This window comes from Canis lupus, chromosome 1 (genome assembly GCF_048164855.1).
Source record: "Canis lupus baileyi chromosome 1, mCanLup2.hap1, whole genome shotgun sequence".
In the NCBI taxonomy this organism is placed as follows: Eukaryota; Metazoa; Chordata; class Mammalia; order Carnivora; family Canidae; genus Canis; species Canis lupus.
Window position 1 is genome coordinate 35981530 of NC_132838.1, and position 18105 is coordinate 35999634.

The window sequence follows — 18105 nt, forward strand, 5'->3', positions numbered from 1 at the left end:
GAAGGGGGCTTGGAGGAGAACAATCAGGGAGAAGATCTTTGTCAGGCAAGAAATAAACAAAACACATAAAGAATGTTAGATGGTGATAATAAAGCTGGGGAGGGAGATAGGGAATATTGGGATAGAGGGAAAATTTGAGTAAAGCCCTGAGGCAAGTGATGGTGAGAGCCATGGAGATAGCTGATGCAAGAGCCCTCCAGGCAGAGAGAAGAGCAAAGGCCAAGGCCAGAAGCAGAGCTGTGTCCTATGTCGGAAGAAAGGCCTGAAGGGTGGAGGGACCTAGGGAAGAGGGTAGGATGTGCACTCACATAGGTGACAGGAGGCCATGGGCCTCTGTAGACCATTGTAACGATGTTGACTTTTTCTCTGAGATGGGAAGTCAATGGAGATCTTTGGGCAGATGGGTGTCATGCTTGATGAAAAGGGGGAAAGTGAAGTTGGGGAGAGAACTGTTTCATTAACACAGTTATCAGCATAAGAGTGAGTGCACATGTAGGACAGGGCCATGTCTGCCTCTTCTTTTCCACGCATGTTAGTTAACGGACAGTAATTAACAAATTAGTGGATCCTCCAAGTTAACACTATACTGTGCGGCTAAGCTAATCGACAACCATCAGAATGTCATCTCACCTCCAACAATTTGCCTTGACATTGAAGACTAAAGCACAATTCTCCACTTTTCCAGCCTCAGCAAACTCAGTTTAGATTTTCCCCATCACTGAGAACACCTCGGTGGCTCACCAGTTGAGCATCTCTGCCTTCTGCTGAGGTCATGATCCCAGGGTCCTAGGATCGAGTCCCTCATCAGGCTCTCTGTGGGGAGCCTGCTTCTCCCTCTGCCTATGTCTCTGCTTCCTCTCTCTGTGTGTCTCTCATGAATAAATAAATAAGATCTTAAAAAAATTTTTTTCTCAATCACTAAAATAATACATTTGTAATATAAAACGTTCAACCAAGGAGCCCCTGGCTGGCTTAGTGGGTAGAGCATGTGACTCCTGATCTTGGGGTTGTGAGTTCAACTGCCACGCTGGGTGTAGAGATTACTTAAACAAACAAAAAAGTTAAATGGATACAGATATATATATAAAATAAAAGCCTAGATTCTCTCACATTCAGCTTGTGTTCTTTCAGGCTACTTCTCTTGGGAATACACACAACTATGTAGGAATAATTTTTTTTCCCTTTCACCAATTTGAGATTATGCTATGCATAATAGCATATGCATTTGCAAACTACATTTTCTACTCAAAAATTTCTTGAACATTTTTGCATGTTCATACGTGATTCTAATGGATTCATCTTAAAGCTGGCAGAAGCTGCTACAGTGTACCTGTATCATGTTTTGTGTGAGTACTTCCCTGTCCGTAAACATTCCACATTTCTTTTGTTGCAGCCTGAAAAAAGACCACCTTTATTCAGAATCATAAGGCTCTTGTGTTTAATCTTACCGTTATGGAGCTAAAAAACATATATATCACTTTGTGCAGTGAAATTCATTTAATGACTAGTTATTTTTAGTTTTCTCTCTGTGGTCTTCCTGCACACATCGTCTGCCGGTTTTTCTGTTGCTGGGCTTTCTCAGCTCTCGGTGTATTAAGGGTCATGATCCTCTTTGTCTGTTGTATCCGTTGGAAGTATTTTCTGCTATTTAGTAGCTTTCGCTTTGTTCTTACCACCTTCTGTTGCGGGTGAACAATCCAGTTTTGATGTGTGAAGGTACCTGTTTATAGACAGAGAATTTACAAATATGCCATATATGTCTGTATCTGCTTTGAAATGCCCTTCAGTAAAAGCCATTCGCTTCTGTGATGCTTATCTCCCCTCTCTGGTGTGGGAGGCTTCCTGCTTCGCTTCTGGCTGGGTGTGCGTCCCTAACTTCATTTAATGGGGGAGGGAGGTGATTCAAAAGAGCATGTATTTACATTCAGGTCAGATTACTGCGAACATCTGTGAAGTTGGGGATATTTGCTCAGGGGCCAGTTAAAATGTGGGACAGACCCTGCCTGAAGCAAGTTTCTATTGTTGCTGTGCCGATTGGAAGGTGTTTGCTGGAGCCAAAAGCCTTACCGCTTTATCACCAGCACTGCTGCCGCGTTTCTCTGCCTCCAGCCCCCATCCTTGTATTAGTTCTGGAGCAACTCACATAACCATCTGTGAAAACTTGGGGCGGTGGGGTGGGGGGGATGGAGACAAAGGACTGGGCGGTGGGGGGGGGGCATTCTTGTGTGTTCTGTCCTCCACCATGATGATCACCAACAGAGACGTTCTACGTGTCCTTTATCCGTTTATTTTCTGCTTTCCTTCTTGCTCCAGTTGGCATGCCTGAATTTCTGGCCACAGAGAGGCCAAGAAAATGGACAGCCACCTCACTGAGTGTCAGAATTTACTTAATCAGATAGTAAACCTGGCCAACCGTTTGAATAATTTTTGTCTAACTAATCACGTGAATTGCCTTGTTGTTCTGGTGAAATTTTGACACTACCACCTATTCCCATCCCCCCACTTCCATTCGTAGATAAAATCTAATTACCACCTCGGGATGGGTTCTTGTCATGCAGTACAATCACAAGCAATGAAGAATTCAGGACACGTTGACATTTGTTTATTTTCATTTTGTATTTAAACTAATGTTTTAAAGCTATTATTTCACAATTTTTAGAAAAAGAAGAGCAAAAGGAAGAAAGGAGGGAAAGAAGGAAGGAAGGAAAGAAATAAAGAAGAAACCAAAGCTTTTTTACTTTTCATAATTGATCAATTCGTAGTGCATTGCTGGAGCGAGTAATAGAAGGGACAGTGAAAACTCAAGATGTTTAAGAAATTAATGAAGCAACATAGTCCCTGAACCTCAGGCAGGTTTCTGTTCTCTGTAGCTAATTACCAGATTCTCCAGCTTTGATTAGAATTTTTTTAAAGATTTTATTTATTTATTCATAGAGATGCAGAGAGAGAGAGAGAGAGAGAGAGAGAGAGAGAGAGAGAGAGGCAGAGACATAGGCAGAGGGAGAAGCAGGCTCCACGTAGGGAGCCCGATGTGGGACTCCATCCAGGGTCTCCAGATCATGCCCTGGGCTGCAGGCGGCGCTAAACCGCTGCACCACTGGGGCTGCCCTGATTCGAATTTTTCAACACAGAATTTTATGACATGAGGGTACAGTTTAGCCCTTGGTCGTTCTGGACTTTAATCCTTAAATTTATTTATCCCAAGACATTAAATATGGACTTTGGTTCTAGGCATCTCCAATGCTCCTGAGTGCCAAGAGTTAATGGAAATGATAACCAAAGACACGGGAAGATGTGCTACTTGCCTGTCTTCCTTCCTCCTAGAAACCACATTTGTCTTTGAAATAAAAATGAGGCCAGAAACAAAGGGCCTGACCAGCCCCACCTCACAAAGGGGGGGTGGGGGTCAGAGGAACTGGCTGAACACTCTCCACAGAGTTCACTGATAAGAGATTCATTTGGTTTGAACAACTCTTCCTTTTAAAGAATAAACTTTACCTGCAAGATAAAGGCCATTTAATGGTCATTCACATTCATATGCATGTAAATTACTATCTTCATCAGCATCACCATCCCTGTGGTATTGTAGAGAAGCTCACTGTTAACATTTTTGATCCTTATAACTACTTGCATCCAGATAGACTCTTATTTATTCCTTTTCTAGGATGAGGGAAGTGAGAGGGAGCCTATTGCCTTGGGTCCTACAGCCAGTGAATGCCAGCAGAACTCAAATCCAAGGCTTCCAATTCCAAGTTTCCGACTGCTGACATCCGCTTAATTATACTCTCACACCTGTGGGAACAAGCACTTTGGTTGGGGCTTGGGGAAAGAGGAAGGAGAAGGGTATGGAAGAGTCAGAGGCAGTGTGGGAAGCGACACAGATGTGGCCTGATGGTGAGGGAGCTCACTGCTGTCACTGCACGGGGTCTTGATGCCCAGTGAACTGACACTGCCACATGGCCTAGTCTGGCGTGACCTTAGAAACACAGACATGTAGTCTCTTTTGCCTGGATTCCGAAAAAAAACATGAAGGTGACACCTGTTGAGTGGAAATGTAAATCAAGCCATGTTCTTGAGCCAGTCAAATTTAGGTCCATGGTCCATGGAATAAGCTAGAACTATCTTCTATCCTTGAGCACCATCAGCACGTTGCTGCCAGAACACCCTTCCCCAGTGCTTCTTTCATTTTCCTTATTATTTCCTCAGAATCTCCCTTGGGTCCATCCACTGCACTGACTAGGGTGCTTCTTTATACCTCATGTCCCATGTCTTCATTTATCCCCCAGATCAGGAATGTACCAGTGGAAAGAATTAAGAGAGACGCTGTACAATCAAAATGTATGGACTTTATTTGGACTCTTATTCAAACAAACTGTACACAAAATACTGGATATTTGATAGTAAGGAGTTAATGTTATTTTTAGGTGTGAAATGATAACATAGTAAAGCTTTTTAAAAAAAATGATCTGGGGTCACTTGGGTGGCTCTATTAAGCCTCTGACTTCAGCTCAAGTCATGATCTTGGGGTCATGGGATTGAGCCCCACATTGGGTTACCTGCTCACTGGGGAATCTGCTTTTCCCTCTGCCCTCCCCCTGCTGGTACTTGCTCTCTCTGTCTCAAATAAATAAATAAATAAATAAATAAAATCTTTAAAAATAAAAAAAATAATAATGGTTTTCCTCTATTTATGGAGAGTAAGAATTTATCTACCCTTTTTCTCCAAAATGTTAAAATCACTTTTACCTAGCTTCTTCCCTTTACCATATAAATAATCTTCTATCTGCATTAGAAATCTTACATTTCTAAGTTCATATGTAGTAATAGTGCTAGTTTTTTTTTTATATTTTATTTTTTTATTCATGAGAGACATAGAGAGAGGCAGAGACACAGGGAGAGGGAGAAGCAGGCTAGCCACAAGGAGCCTGATGTGGGACTTGATCCCGGATCCCAAGATCACGCCCTGAGCCGAAGGCAGATGCTCAACCGCTGAGCAACCCAGGCGTCCCTAGTGCTAGGTTTTTAAAAAATAAGTCATAATCCATTCATCTGTTGGTGGATGTCTGGACTCCTTCCACAGCTTGGGTATTATGGACAGTTTGCTATAAACATTGGGATGCAGGTTCCCCTTTGGATCACTACATTACTATCTTTGGAGTGCAAAAAAAACAAAATCTTGCCATTTGCAAAAACATGGGTGGAACTAGAGGATATTATGCTAAGTGAAATAAATCAACTAGAGGAAGGCAATTATCATATGATCTCACTCATATGTGGAATTTAAGCAACAAAACAGAGGAGCATAGGGGAAGGGAGGGAAAAAAACAAAACAAGATGAAATCAGAGAGGGAGACAAACTATAAGAGATGTGAACTTGGGCACCTAGATAGCTCAGTGGTTGAGCATCTGCCTTTTTTTTTTTTTTTTTTAGCATCTGCCTTTGGCTCAGGTTGTGATCCCGAAGTTGCATCAGGCTCCCCACAGGGAGCCTGCTTCTCCTTCTGCCCATGTGTCTGCATCTCTCTCTGTGTCTCTCATGAATGAATAAATAAATAAGATCTATAAAAAAAAAAGAGAGAGATGTGAACTCTAGGAAACAAACTGAGTGTTGCTGGAGATGATGGAGAGCACATGCATGAAGGAGAGCACATGCATAATGAGCATTGGGTGTTATATGCAAGTGATGAGTCACTAAATTCTATCCCTGGAACTAATAATACACTGTATGTTAATTGAATTTAAATAATAAAAAAACTCATGAGTGTCAGATCTATTATAAAGACCAAATTAAATGTTTCCATGTTCATTTTAACTTGTTAGGTCATATGGTAGAGAGATGAGGAAGCTCACTATTTTCTTTATTCTTATCATCTTTATAATTTTTCTTAGTAAAATTCTGGGCAGAGGAAGGAAAAGAGGATATATAAGTGAATTCTGGAGTGGCAGAATAGATTTTTTAACGATGGTAGATTTTTTAACGATGGGAATAGGTAGAGGTCCTCTTACAAAATCAGTTAATGCTATTTGTTTATGAACTGGCATTTGAGTAGACAGGTGTGTTTGGATTTTTAGACTTTTGAAGAAAACTTCAGGCCCTTGCTGCAAACTGTGGATCGAGAGTGGTGGTCAGATAGCTTGGTAGTGCAGAAACTCCTCTCTGATGATTGAGCAGCTGGAATGCGTGGGTATGACTTAGGCTTCTCCCTCCCTCCGTTCTGAGGAAGGGAGGTATATTACAAAGCCCAGCGAAAAAAAAGGTTGCAGGGAACTGTTGGCAGTAGAAACAGGTTAGAGTAGCTTTCAGCCCCTCCCAGCCCATCTTAGGCTTCTCCTGCATATGGAGTGAGTGGAGGCTTACTGGGGCCACATGAGGAATGACCTAATCTTTAAAGGTCTGTGAAGACTTCCTGGAATGGGATTGAGGTTTTCCCCCACTGTAATATGTAGGTGACTGTTCCAGTTGAGCAAGTGTCCTTGTCCTCTGCTGCTTTGGGGTAGATTTGGATCTTGGCTGAAACATTCTCATTGCAGACATCTGCTTTTTATTTGCGTCTGATCAAGTGGGTCATCTCCAATCACATCTTGAGGGCCATTATGAATTCATAGCCAAAGTTCCCTGGATCTAATGTGAGACCAGCCTGTTTCAAAATTGTCACTGACCCTGTGGGTGAAATGGCAGGAGAAGGAAAGGAGAGGGAGAAGGGGAAGACTTATGAGTTATTTATTAGTTTGTGATACTATGTATATCAGTGGTAACTCTATCCTGACATCGCTCCCTTCATCTCCACCCTCCACTCATACTAGGTCTCAAGTAGGAAGAGACAATGGAGGAAGGAATTGAATATGATTCATTCATGAGCATGTAAGACAACCCCTTCTCTTCCCTCTCTTTGCCATCTAGCAAATGTTGCCAGTTATTTTCCAATAGTAAATGAGCACGAATTATGAGGATTATTATGAAAACATTATTAAGATGTAGAGTTCTTGTATATGGGAATTGTTTTAAGAAAATAAATAACTTGATATTAAAAAAATCTTTTTAGTATATATTGCATAGTATTGTTTATTAAAATACAACTCCCTAAGTTAAAAAAAAATTAAACCCAATCCCATAATTAAATGACTGTACTCATGGAGAGAGATTCTGGGGAAAAGTATATTGCAGGACTTCTTTTCTTTTTCTTTTCTTTTCTTTTTTTAGGGGATGCGGGGAAGAGAATGAGAGAGTGAGCCACAGGGGAGCGCAGAAGGAAAGAGAGAATCCTAAGCAGGCTTCATGCAGAACTGACATGGGGCTCAATCTCACAACCCTGAGATCATGACCTGAGCCAAAATGAACAGTCAGACACTCGACCAACTGAGATACCCAAGCATCCTGCAGATTTTCTATCTTTATAAAGAGTCCTGCAGTTCCGAGTGATCTAATCAATTGATTGATTCATTAGGCACTGGAACAAGTGTTTGATTCTATATCTTAAATTGGGCTAATTCATCTATGAACCATGTGACTAGTAACCAGTTAAAAATGACCAGAAATCTGATTCAGTTTTGGCCAGCCATCTTGAGCTGTCTTACTTAGTTTCTGTCATTTACTTATTTCTTCATTTGGTCAACCCTGACAGAGAATCTCCTACATGGAAGGTGCTACAGGAAAAAGTGAATAAGACATCACGAGCCCCTATATTTAGGATCTTATTTCTGTGACATAAACAGATCTCTGACTAATTTCATTTCCATTGCCTTTCCACATAGTGTAATATGGGCTATCATGGGAGGGAGACCTGACCCGGACTGGAATTGTCAAGAGAGGTCACCCAGAGGAGGTGATGGATATCTGAGCTGAGTTAGGAAGGATTAAGTGGGCATTCACCAGGTGAGAGAGAAGAGATTGTTTCAGGCAAGGGGGGCAGTGTGGGTACATGAATGAGAGGGAGAATAGGGACCATGGGAAAATAGTTGAAATGTAAAATGCAATGTGTGTGTGAGAGAGAGAGAGAGAGGAGAGAGAGACTGGGGGTGAGACGTGCGAGGAGGGTGATGTCAAGAGTTGACAGGAGTTCCAGGCTTAGGACCAGTTGGTACCCTAGGGAACTTTAAGTGATGATCTGGCCAGACTCCTGAGCCTGGCCGCCAGACTGGGTTAATCAGTCTTGGACCCAATTTGGCTTAGTGGGTGGCCAGCCTGGCATGGGCCCAGCTTATCTCAAACATAGGCAAAGATTAGAGGAGAAACAGCAAGACTGACTTCCTTCTGACCTTGGCATGATGCACTTGCTGCTGGTGAGCCATTCTGCCCTCTCAAGAGATTCTGGTCCTCTGAGAATGGTTTCCCTTGGGGAAGCTGGGGCTTGTCAGTAATGGAGAGGCCCATTCCAGTACTGTTCAATGAACACATGCACATAGTGCTTACAAACTCCTGGAGCTTGGCGGACGTGAAGACCCTCAGACCTTCCATCACTAGCAGAGGGTTCTTAGGTATCCAGGATACCTACAGAGGCTATACTCCCTACTTCCTCGAGCTGATTACTCCACTGTGGGGCCTCATCCAAAAAGACTGGGTGACCTCACATCAGACATAGACCAGGTAGGAAGCAAGGAGTTGTCCTTAAAAAATGACTAGCCAAAAGTTTTTCCTTCTATTATTGACATATTATTGCTTTCAGTATATATGGAGATAAAAATGAATGTTGAAAAAAATTTAACTTAAACCTGAAATATTATTAGTATGTAACATGTCTTTAAAAAATACTAGTTACTATTTTTTTTAGATTTTATTTATTTATTCATGAGAGACACAGAGACATAGGCAGAGGGAGACTCAGGCTCCCTAGGGGGAGCCTGATGTGAGACTCAATCCCAGGACCCCAGGATCATGCCCCGAGCTGAAGGCAGATGCTTAACCACTGAGCCACCTAGGCATCCCTACTAGTTACTATTTAAAAGGAGTTTCATAACTCTGTTCTGAGTTTAATCCTGTAATTCTAAGAAAGTGACATTTATAGACTATTCATACAAATAAAATGTTGAGTTGCTGTCAGTCTTCTCATGGTTTTTCTGGAGGTTCTGATCAAAAGAGAAAATTATGCACATGAAACAAGGCCATGTGATGTGAATTTGGTTGGGTGGTTGTAAGCTGTAAGAACATAGGGTTTCTGTTCTCAGAGTGTCTTGCAGGAGGGCCTGGTTACATCACAGCTGAGCACTGGAGGCCCACTCCAAACTCCACCTTCCCTGGCCAGTCACTCTGCACACATCAGGCATGCTCCTCCATGCTCCTGTATTATTTTCCCTCCCTTCATAATTCAATTTATCACCTGCTAAAATGACCTTGCTGTGTCTTGTTTGCATTCCCCTCCACACATACACAGGCTAGAAAATAAAATAAACTTCATGAGAAGAGGGACGTGCCATCTTCTTTTTAACTCTGTCTTTTATTGGCATATTAGATAGTGAATTAATATTCGTTGAGGGAAAAACTGAATGGAAGAGGTTATTGGAGAACTTTCAGGAAGAAATTTTGTGCAGGGCACCCATCAGGCCCCCAGGTTTAGGTCTTAGCCTTTTGGAGAAAGGAACTGTAAGGCTAAAATGGGCTGAACTTACAGGTGCCAAGGTGGGCCCAGAGTGCAGGAGAGATGCACAGAGCCTTGGGCTGATCAGTTCTCCATGTCGCCCGACATAGTCAGGTGTACAAGGAATGCAACATCCGAGGGCCTCTGGCACAGCCTCAGTGTTCCCACAGCTGCACTGTGAGATGCCTCATCAAGTGACCTTGAAGGTAGGATATCTGAGAGGAGTGGGAGTGTGGGAATGGAGACTCCCAGATTCATGGGACAGCTTTGGTGGGGCCCAGGAGCCCTGCATCAGGAGTGGGACAGTGAGGCAGAAAGTGCTGGGTTATTACCACTCAGGAGATCTCACCCTGAACCACTGGGTCATGAAGTCTGAGGAAATTCAGGGCTCTTTGGATATTAACCTCCATTAAGACTGTCAAGGAGGTTCGGGAGCCTATTATCTGATTTTGGTCTCTTAATTATGTCCTGCTCTCCAAAAATGCCCTCTTTTTTTCTCCCCATGTCTCAACATGTGTGATTCTCTGTGCTTTGAGGGCCTCTTGTCTCTACTTTCTCTGATGGAGAGTTTCCAGTCACCCTCCAAACCCTGGTCAGATGCGGCTGCCTCACTGAAAACCTAATTAGCTCCTCTTGCCAGAGTTACTTATTCTTTCCATTGTGGTCTCGTAGTCTGTCATAGTCTGTCGTAGTCTGTCGCAGTGCCTCTGTAGTAATCTGTTTACTTGACTGTCTCTCCAATGGGACTCTTAGTTTTCAAGAGTTAAAATTTGCATATTCCATCCTCATGTCACAGTATCTGGTTATGAAAGATAAAAGCAAAATTAATGGGGCACCTGGGTGGCTCAGTGGTTGAGCATCTGCCTTGGGCTCAGGTTGTGATCCCAGGGTCTTGGAATCGAGTTCTGTATCAGGCTCCCTGCAGGGGAGCAGCTTGTCCCTCTGCCTGTGTCTCTGCCTCTCTCTGTGTGTCTCTCATGAATAAATAAATAAATTTTTAAAAAAAGAAAAATGAAGGAATATGTCCAAAGCATTAAAAACAGATTGACTAGGGCAGCCCAGGTGGCTCAGCGCTTTAGCGCCGCCTTCAGCCCAGGGCATGATCCTGGAGGCCCGGGATCCAGTCCCACGTTGGGCTCCCTGCATGGAGCCTGCTTCTCCCTCTGCCTGTCTCTGCCTCTCTCTCTCTCTCTGTCTCACGAATAAATAAATAAAATCTTAAAAAAAAAAACAACAACAGATTGACTACCCCCCCCAAAAAAAATCAACCCCATTTTTTTCTAGAAGGTAATGGAGAGCTATATAAACAAAATATGGTGTATGCATGCAATGGAATATTATTCATTTGGAATACAATTCTGATACATGCTATAGCATGGATGAATGTTGAGAACATATAAAAGTAAAATAACCCAGACACATGGGGCACCTGAGTGGCTTAGGTGGTTAAGTATCTGACTTCGGCTCAGGTCATGATCTCAGGGTACTGGGATTGAGCCCCACATCAGGCTTTCTGCTTAGCCGGAAGCTTGCTTTTCCCTCTTCCTCTGCCCCTCTCCCCTGCTTGTGCATGTTCTCTCTCTCAAATAAATATATAATATCTTTGTTAAAAAAAAAAAGAAGCCAGATGCAAAAAGACAAATACCATATGATTCCACTTACGTGAGATACCTAGAATAGGCACATTTGTAAAGGCAGAATGGAGTTTAGGTAGAGTTGGCCAGGAGCTAGGAGGAATGGGGAAAGTGAATTATTTGACAAGTATAGTTTCTGTTTGAGAAACTCAGAAGTTTGGGAAACAGCGATGCGTGCGCTGAATGTTATGGAGTTGCATGTATAAAAATGATTGAGACAGTAAGTTTTGTATCATGTACATTTTACCACAATTGAAACAAAGGCAACAAGTAGAGAAGAAATATATAAGAGAATTATCAGTAAAGTGTCCCAATGACACATAGGCAGCATAGTTCAAAAGTATGTAGACCAGTTACATTGCAGCCAACTCGCTATAGACTCAAGCAAAAGATGAAAACCTGTGTTCTTTGTCTTGAAACTTTTCAGGAAAGTCAGGAAGTTTCTATCAGAGTCAGCATCATATGCTCTTCTTCTGCAACATGTATAAAAAAGCAAGTGCTTTTTCCCAACCTTGAACTAAACTTCTGTCTATAAAATTTTATCCCAAGAAGCTGAGATAACTCAGACTTGGGGTGTTGAAATGCCCCCGAAAAATGTTTTTTTTTAATGCCTTAGAAAATTAATTTGCTTGGTTAATTTTAGTTTTATTCTATGTTGTAACATTATATAGATCAAAATAATGGTCAAGAGTGAAAATTAAATAAACAGTTATAATTATTAGTGGTTTATATATTCTTTTTTTCCTGGGATTGGATGGTGCTCTCTGTTACATCAGATAAATCTTTGGCTTGGATTTTGTATTTTTAACTCTGATACACATTTATGGGAACTCATTAGAGGGGGAAACCCTCCATAAGAGAGTTGAAGGAAAAAGGTAAGTGGTGTGGGACACGAGGAAGCCCGTCAGAGCTGATGACGAGGCCTGTGGCTGTGTTTTGGATCGTGTAGAGGCACAATGCTGGGACAAGGTGCCTGGTAAATGCCGCAGATGGCAGTTCTCAGAAGCACAGGGTTTGGCAGAACCTAAATGGCAAAGTCACAAACCGTAACAAGCCCTAAAAATAACAAATGCATCCCCAGCAAAATGAAAGCCCTTATAATGTGGGAAATATAATGGGAAATATATCGATGCGTATATTTATCCAGATGCATGAACAGTGATCACAAGTAGAGGTGCTCACCTTTTCTCCAAAGGAGGGTGGTGTAAACCATCAATCACCATCAGGGTCTTCTAGCAAGAATGACAACTCAGGTCAATAGATGCGTATGAGGAGTTTTCTGGTTGCAAGGGTCTGGACCGGAGCTAAGATTAGCTTTCACATATTCATTCTTTCGGTCTACTCGTATTTAGTGAGCAACTACTATATGCCAGGCATTATTCTAGGTACTTGGAATATATCAGTCCAAGTCAAGACCAAATTTTCGGCCCTCATGAAGCTTAGGTTCTAGCAGGGAAAGACAGAAAATATGGAATAAACATAATGCATATGTACATTATATAATATGTTAGAAAATGGATAAGTATTACAGAAAAAGGAAAAAGAAGGGCAGGAAAAGGAAACTTAGGAGTGCCAATGGATGTATGCATGGGGGCACGTGGCTACAGTAGAGTTGGTCAGGGTAAGATTTATGGCCACAGTGATGCATGGACAAAGGCTTAGAGCAGGGAGTTAGCAGATAATTGGAAGACCAGCGTTCCAGACAAGGGTGGTTTGAAGGCCTCAGGGCCAGAGCTGCTTCCAGGCCACTATGGTGGTTGCAAGGTGAGTGGAGGAGAATGACAGGAGACGGCTGATGGGCTTTTACTTTGAGTGGAAAGGAAAGCCATACAAGGTTCTGAGTGGAGAAGTGACCTGACTTAAGATTTTAAAAGGATTCAGCCGGCTGCTATGTTGACAGTAGACCAGAACGGCACAAGGGTGAAAGAGGACCTGCGTAGAGGTTATTGCTACACTTCTGGGGAGACAAGGTGGTGGCACAGAATGGGCTGGTGGCAGCATAGTATGTGTGTGCTGAGAAAGAGTCCTGATCTGGCTACATTTCAAAGGTGAAATTACCTTAGTTTTTGAAGGAGGTGATATGGCATGTGAGAGGAGTCTAGGATAGCTCTGAAGTGTTTGCCTGAAGTAATGGAAGGATAAAGTTGCCATAGGTTAAAAGAGGGAGGACTGTGCATGTGGCAAGTTTGGGGTGAAGATGGGGAGTTCACTCTGGATACATCGAGTATGAGATGTCTGTGAGACGCCCAGGGACAGATGTTGAGTAGACAATGGGTTTACCCATTTCCTATACCTGCTGTAACCAATGACTACAAATTTAGTCACCTAAAACAACACAGATTTATTATCTCACAATCTGGGAGGCCAGAAGTCCTAAAAATCAAGGTGTTGGCAGGGCTGTGCTCCCTCTGAAAGGTCTAGGGGAATCTGTTTCATTGCCTTTTCAGCTTTCAGAGGCCACCTGCATTCCTCAAGTCATGCTCCCCACCACTCCGCCATCTGCCATCTTCAAAGCTCTCCAGTCCCACCTCTGCTTCTGCCTCACATTCCTTGCTCTGACCTTTTCACCTTCCTCTAATAGGGACTCTTATGATTATATTGGGCCCTCCTGGCTCTCTGGGGGAATCTTCCCATCTTCAATTCCTTTAGTCAATCACATCCGCAAAGTTATTTGAGTGTGGAGTTCCAGTAAGAGATCTAGACTAAGGTCAGCCTCTGGCATTGAAAGCCTTTGTAGTAGCTCCCTGCTTAGCAGGTAACTTTGGTTGGAAGTGGACACTGGATCCAGAGATCGAAAACTTGTCATCCTGTCTTTTTGTTCTCCTCTCTTTCTCTCCCCCAGTCTCTCTCCCACCCTGCCTCATCCCCACTCTCTTGGTTCTGAGTGTTGGGATGGGTTCATTTTCTCCTACTGTGAGATGGAGAAATCTTGAGAAAGGTCACCAGAAACTCCAGGTTTCAATCGTCTTAGTGAGAAATCCCAGAGAAAAGTCAGAGCTTCTCTCTCTTCAGGGCCACACATAAAATCCCAAGTGCTCTGGTAAGGCCCGATTAAGTCTCATGGATGGGGTCACTGGTGTGACACCTGTGGATGGTGGCTGCTGGTCCTAACAGAACCAAATGGAGGGGGGCCAGTTTCCTGCATAGTGGGGGCAGCGGTTATTTTTTGAAAGGAGAAAGGGATGCTGGTGAGACAAAAACTATAGTTATACTACAGATGTTGCAGACTTCTATTTTTAAGCTTATTTTTAATTTTTTACATTTTAATTATTTATTTTTTAAGTAGGCTCCATGCCCAACATAGGCTTTGAACTCACAACCCTGAGATCAAGACTGAAAATCAATAATCAGATGCTCCACGGACAGAGACACTCAGGTGCCCCTAAGCTTCTTTTTTAGAAAAATTTAAACATAACCAAAAGTAGATAGAATTGTCTAATGATCCCTCTTGTACTCATCACCTGGGCTTCAATGGTTACTTAGTTCAATTTGTTCTTCTGTGTGCCTCTTTCCTTCCCCTCCCCCGACTCAGATTATTTTAAATTCCAGACACCATATAATTTTTCCTGTAAATATTTCAGCATGTAACACTAAGGAATGACAACTCTTTAGAAAAACAAAACCACAAAACCATTATTGCACTAAAAATTTGTTTTAACATTAATATCATTAACTATTCAGTCAGTGTTCAAATTTCCCCAGTTGTCTCAATGGCTTGCGTCAGGATCTAAATAGGGTTGATCCATCCATTTGGTTCAGACTTTCCCTTTGAAATGTATCTGCTGATTGTTTGTCTAAAGCTATTAGCAAACAAGCGCTTGTGTTCCTCCTAATCCCTAGGTTGTGCTCATTATTCTGTCTCTGCCAAATTTGTCACCCTTGTCACTATGACACTTTCACTTATTAAATTCATGGCCTATGTGCACTCCAGTGGCTTTAGCTTAGAAAATATTCTGGAGTCATTTTGAAAGCAATAGATATGGCTTACTTGAGTCTAGCTTTTGAAAATTAATTTGAGTTGAGGTTTAAGTTAGGCTGAAAGGGGTGGAGAAAAGGAAAGGGGATCAAAAAATGCACAAAGAAGCATTAAGTGTCAAACCTTACCTTTAGAAAGGTGTTGGCAGCCTGAGTGTCTGGCTCAGGCCCTGATCTTAGGGTTGTGAGATGGAGCCTCACATCAGGCTCCTTGATCAGTGGGGAGTCTGCTTAAGACTATCTCAGAGCACCTGGGTGGCTCAGTGGTTGAGTATGTCTGCCTTTGGCTCAGGTTCTAATCCCGGGGTCCTGGGATTGAGTCCTGCATCTGGCTTCCTTCAGGGAGCCTGCTTCTCTCTCTGCCTATGTCTCTGCCTCTCTCTGTGTGTCTCTCATGAATAAATAAAATCTTTTTTTTTTTTTTAGAGATTTTATTTATTCATGAGAATAATACAGAGATGGACAGACAGACAGACAGGTAGACAGAGGGAGAAGCAGGCTCCATGCAGGGAGCCCAACGTGGGACTGGATCCCGGGTCTCCAGGATCACGCCCTGAGCTGAAGGCGGTGCTAAACCACTGAGCCACATGGGCTGCCCGAATAAATAAAATCTTAAAAAAAAAAAAGTCTATCTCTCTCACTCTGCCTCTTCCCCCTGCTTGCATGTTCTCTCTCTCTCTCTCTCTCAAATAAATAAATAAAACTTAAAAAAAAAAAAGATATCAGCAGTCCCAGTGCTCTCTTAATGCCATCTAGAGAATTTTGCTACAGTTCACTGGGCATCTTTTCATGTCATTGTGATCACATATAAAATTTTACTCTTTCTTCATTCACTACGATATCATGAACACTTATTTTTTGTTATTATATATTTTCCTTTACCTCAATTTTTTAAACATCCATAATATTCAAGGAATTCTTTCTGGGGAGCAAGATGAATCTATTGGGTAGTAAAGGAACACTCGAGTCAGGAGAATTGTGTCCCAGGCCTGGGACTAGAAGTATGTTCAAAGGCCTATTCCCTAACTTCTCCAGGTTTTGTCCTTCATTCATTAAATAGTTCTTATTTCAGAGGATTGTTACAGAGATGAAATGAAATAATGAATTTATAGGGCCTTTGTAAACTCTAAATAAATGTTCAGAAATAATGTGTTCATATCTATGTTTCAATGCAGTGAGTAAGGTTATAGAAACTCATTCTCCCTGTTGATCACAGGCTGGATCTTGAAAGCAGAGTCCGAAGGTTAGGGAGACAGGAGTTCCCCAGTTACAACTGTGCCCCAGTTATTAGCCCAGAGTAAGAGGCTCAGTAAACAGCTCTTGAGCTGCACTTTCTGGAAAAAGTGCTCTTTTCCACATCCCCTTCCCCATATATAAGGAATGGGGAATTGCTAAAGCATAGCTGACGTGTTAAATCCAGAATGCAATAAATACTGAAAGAATGGTTACTCTGATTTCTTTATAAACAGAGTTAAGGAGCACCTGGGTGGCTTATCAGTTAAGTGTCAGACTCTTGATTTCTGCTTGGGTCATGATCTCAGGGTTGTGAGATGGGCCTACATAGGGCTCTGGGCTCAGTGGAGAGTCTGCTTCAGATTCTCTCTCTCCCTCTCCCTCTGTACCCTCACCTCAAAATCAATCAATCTATGTATCTTTAAAAAAAATAAATGGAGCTGAGAATCTCAAATGTTTCTGATATTTTCATGATGATTTGTAAAATCTTCTTCAAATGTCATTTTATTTTTATATTTTAGATTGAACGTGCTTAGAGCTTAGTGTGTTTCTTGCACATTGTAGGAATCCAGTAGATGCATGTTGACCTGAATTAAGGTATAAGCAGAAGATAATTATGCATGTAAATATAGTAATTGTGTACATTTATCTTCCCATTGAAGAGGTGATTACAGAGTTTCTGCAGTAGAATATATCAATATGTGCATTTAGGATTTTATTAATCAGAGCTGCAGATATGATCTGAAAATACCTCTTATCCATTCAGTTCTTTCTCTCGGCTCTTTCCTCTATTTCTATTCACAGATGCATTTCTCCCTAGAGATTGTTTCTTCTGGACTAGTCTCTTAGTCTTCCCAACCCATATTTGGTGGGGACTTCTAGTGCTTACTCATATCCATGAGAAGCAATTGCACTTTCGTGCCTCCCTTGCAGTTGGGGAGGGCTGTGTGATTAATTCCAGCCAGTGAGCTATGAGGGAAAGACTTGTGTCACAAATGGGCCGAGGCTGTGAGAAGCTTGTGTCTAACTCTCTAGACTTTGTTTCCTCACCTCATCAACTGGGAGGCTGCAAATTCAGGATAATGAAGTCTCCATTGACCTCAACCTTGACTTGTCACGTGAGGACAATCTCCTTGGAGAGATACCTGGCTCCACAGTGGACTTTGTGTAACTGAGAAATACATTTTGGTGGTGTCACACCAATGAGATCTGGGAATTTTTTTGCTATTAGTACAGTCCAATATCTCCTGACCACTGCACTTCCATCTCTAAAATGGCCTCCACCTATTTTTTGATTTTTAAGTTTTTCCTGTATGCAGAGAGTAAATCCTTAAGAATTTGATGTGTCTATATTTGTTTTAGATTATACTGAAGTACTTTCCAAACTGTAGCATGCATACCACCAGTGGTATGTGAGATAATTTTATGTGGTCCATAGATAGACTTGTGCGTATTTTAGATATTTATTTACATTTATAATTTGTTTCTATTTATGGCAACTGATTCTCTGTTTCCATTCATAGTGGTTACAGAAATATTTCTTCTAAAATAACTTTGGTGAAAATGAAGTGACTTAAAGAGAAATACGAAAGAAATAAAAGTATAATTGGCATGCAGATATAGCAAAACTGAAAGAGGTGGTATTCAGATGACTGAAGGGTTGAGAAACATTCTATCTGCTAACTTATCTG

The 18105-nt window shown here is 41.9% G+C and overlaps 1 long non-coding RNA gene across 1 annotated transcript in view; it reads right to left on the minus strand.

Moving 5' to 3' along the window:
• Positions 1–1424: 1424 nt before the first annotated feature.
• Positions 1425–18105, minus strand: part of LOC140633546 (uncharacterized) — a 115309-nt gene continuing 98628 nt past the window's right edge. Inside the window, exon 3 of the long non-coding RNA XR_012031129.1 lies at positions 1425–1720. This is a non-coding gene — a long non-coding RNA (uncharacterized lncRNA). The remainder of the gene's footprint in view (positions 1721–18105) is intronic.